Below are 3965 nucleotides of genomic sequence, written 5' to 3'. Positions count from 1 at the left end.
ATGGGAAAGGAGGTTTATGAAATAAGATATTATTGTGAAGATAAAGTGAAGAATGGGGGAGACATGTTTTAAGCCTTTTATTACAAATATAAATTCAAAGCACTTATATTCTTTGCACAGTTATTACAAAACTGGACAGGTTGTTTGGTTTAGGAGGTGAGTAGAGGCATTGCCCCCAAATGTGGTGACACATAATCTCTGAGTTGAATCCTAAGTTTATTAAACTGTTAGTCCTGAATTATCAGTAAATCAAGAAGGATGTTAACGAGCATCTGCGCTTCAGCTTTCAAAGACATTTGGCAAACAGTAGCACAAAGAGAAAATGGTAATTAGCAATAAAGGTGTGTTTATTGGTTTGGGGAACTGAAAAAAAATATCAGCAAATAGGTGGGATTGAAAACCAATACAGCCTTTTTGGAGAGAAGTATGGAGAATCCTCAAAGATATAAAAGTAGACCTTCCATTTGATTCTGCAATTCCATTATTAGGTATCTATCCAGAAGAACAAAAATCATTTTACCATAAAGACACTTGCACCAGAATGTTTACTGTGGCTCAATTCATAATAGTGGAGTCAACCTAAGTCCCCATCATCTCGTGAATCGATCAATAAATATGTATACCATGGAATACTATCAGCCATTGAAAAGATGGAGACTTTACATCTTTTACACTTACCTGGATGGAATTGAAATACATTATTCTTGGTAAAAATATTGCAAGAATGGAAAAACAAATATCCAGTATAGTCCATACTAATATGAAACCAATGTATAAACAATTACATGCTCTTATGAACAATAAAACAAAAATATAGTCTAGGCCGAGGGTAGAGGGATTGGGGGGGAGGACTATTGGCAGAAGGAGAGAGGGCATGAGGCAGGATCTCACCTAATGTGCACACTGTGAGGGTGTAAAACACGCTCCCCTGAATGAGGGGCTCTTTTAAAAATGGAACTTTACCCTAGAAGTGAAAACAGTGTAACATTAAAATTTGTACCCTCATGTTAATCTGCAATAAAAAACAAATTAAAAAAGAAATAAAATTCAGCAAATAATATTGAAGTATCAAAGCCAACTTTATCATTTTTTTCTTTTACTGACTTCTAAACCTGAACTCAGATTCTGATGTAAATAGTGTAATTTTTTTCCTTTTAATTGTTTTTATGTAGCCAAAGGATTTTACTCGATTCTGATTTGATTCTCTAATTTAATTGTTTGATCATGAGCAAATCACTTAACCTCTCTGAGTCTGAATCTGCTAATCCGTAAAATAGAGATAATATTAGTACCTACTTCTTTAGAATTGCTATAAAAATTAAAAAGCTGAGTAAGCAAAGTAGTGTCAGTGTCTGGCACATACACAAAAATCATCCGTTAGTTGTTTGCTGAATGTGATTTTGTTGCTGAAATCAATGTAGTCACTGTAGCTATTTAACCTTTATACAACGTTAATAAGTACTTCAAGTGAAAATAATAACTATCTGATTTATTGAATTTTATATGGGATTGGCTGTGTATTTAATTATTTTTCCTTATGTAGAGGGTATGAGGACACAAACAGTCATATTCCTGTTTACACAGGACCATTAACTCCAATCATAAGCACATAAACCTATTTTGGTGTCAGTAAAAGTGTTTTTATAATGTGACTCATTTGACCTGTCTCCTGAATGGTCAATTATTAATATAATGGATTATATGCTGGCTGGGTAAAATGTCTAAGAAATAATTACAATGAAGTGATAATCATGATACACAAAGCAGATTTGATAATTTTAAGATACCTAATATACCTTAAATGAAAGGAATTTTATATAATTAAGACAATAAACTGATTTTTTATAATCTGTCACCTAATGATTGCATAATAGGGAGGCAGTACAGGGAAGCATTTTGGAAATAAAGGGGAACATTTTGAGTCAAACATGACTCTAGTTCACCACTTGATAGCTGTGTAATCTTGCGTAAGTTACTAAGTCCATAGGTTTCTGATTTCTCTAAAATGACAATCATTCTTCATCATTCATTTAACAAATAACAAACAGCTTAGTTACACTCTGACACATACTGAAGAAAATATACCTATAGTGTCTGATACTTACAGTGTGGCCCAAAAGTCGATCCCAAATTTGCCATACATAAGGAAAAGGGGAAATTGTAGTTAAATGTACCTTTATTTACAAAATATCCACTGCAAAATTTTACAAAGAAGTGACCACGATGTAGCGAATATTTTGTAAGAGTTTGCAGTGAATGTTTTGTAAATAAAGACATAGTCAGCTACAGTTTCCTACTTTCCCTATGTGTGGCGACTTTAGGGACAACTTTTGGGACACCTGTATGTTGTGAGAGCTATTTTGTGCCTTTTCATGAGGGCTTGAGTTATTTGGAAACAAAGGTATCTTCACAATGTTTGCTGAAGAAAGGAAGGAGGAATGATAGGAACGACACTGCTCATATCCTACCTATATCAGTGCTGGATATCTTTAAAAAATATTCTAGATAGACCACAAAAAGTATTTTGCTGCAAAAGTCATTTTATTCTTATTAAACTATCTTCTGCTTGAAAGTTGTAAACCTTCAGAGCCAGTTTTGTGTAAAGCTATTAAAATGGTCTGTTTGCATTAAGTACTCAATAATAAAGTCTCACCCAACCAGTGGCAGGGATCCCTGGGTTATTTCTTTGCAGAACATAGAAGTATCTATGAAAAAAAGGTTGCACTGCATATATTCTTTTGCTACCTATTCAACGATGGCAATGTTCAAAGCACTTCAGTCATTCACCTCAGTATCATGTACTTTGTATAGGAGCTTCAATATGAGACTACACTTGTGCCCCAAGAACCCCTCAACTGGTCTAGTAATTTTTATGGCAATGGTGAGATTATTCAATGACAACTTCCCATAAGAGAACAACAATGAAATACTTATTTTGTTTTATATATATCATCTTCCTAGCTGTACTGTCCCATCATTCGGTCAGACAGCAAGATAACAAATTGTTTCTTCAAAAGTAAGTTTTCTATTTGAGAAATTGGCATATTTGTAAATGTATGCCTGATACCAGAGTAATGTTTATCTACATATCATCTATCCTGATGGTGTAATGGGGAGCAAATCTATTCCACCATGTGGTTTATTGAAACTTAAAGAACAAATAAATGTTCACCAGATTTAATTTGGAAAAGGGAGGAGGGAAAGGAGATAGCAATTTGTGCAGAGATATTGAGGCTAGAGTGTTGACAGGGAAAAGGAAGACCAGGAAGACATGAAATTTAGAAAGGTAGGTGAGGACCAAGTTATGCACGGACCTGTGAGGTAAGCCACTGTAGGGTTTTAGGAGGGACATGGCTTGATGTAGCTTTTATATCTTATCTTGTCTCTTCCTTGCAGAATAGTTTTACTTTTAAATGTGTTAAGCCTCTAATACAACCATTTTGAAAAGAAGTATGGAGAATCCTCAAAGAACTCAAATTAGACATCCCATTTGATACTGCAATCCCACTACTAAGCATCTACTCAGAAGAAAAAAAATCATTTTATCATAAGGACATTTGTCCTAGATTGTTTATTGCAGATCTATTTATAATCACCAAAATATGGAAGCAACCTAAATGACCACTAACCCAGGAATGGATTAACAAGCTATGTATACCATGACATACTATTTAGCCATTAGAAAGATGGAGACTTTACATCTTTTGTATTAACATTGCTGGAAGTGGAAGACATTCTTCTTAGTAAAGTATCACAAGAATGGAGAAACAAGAATACAATGTACTCATTTCTAATATGAAGGAATTTGTCATTCATCAATTTCTAATTCAAAGGGTGGGGTAGGGGGATGAGGGATTGGGGATAGGGGAAGGAGGAAGGGAGATGGGGTCACAGTGTATGGCACACTTCTTAGGGTCAGGACACAATTACAAGAGGGACTTTACCTAACAACCACAATCAGTGTA

The sequence above is a fragment of the Otolemur garnettii genome, unplaced genomic scaffold, assembly GCF_000181295.1.
Source record: "Otolemur garnettii isolate 467f Iridium unplaced genomic scaffold, OtoGar3 scaffold00230, whole genome shotgun sequence".
Classification (NCBI taxonomy): Eukaryota; Metazoa; Chordata; class Mammalia; order Primates; family Galagidae; genus Otolemur; species Otolemur garnettii.
Note: the sequence above shows the minus strand (reverse complement) of the source record.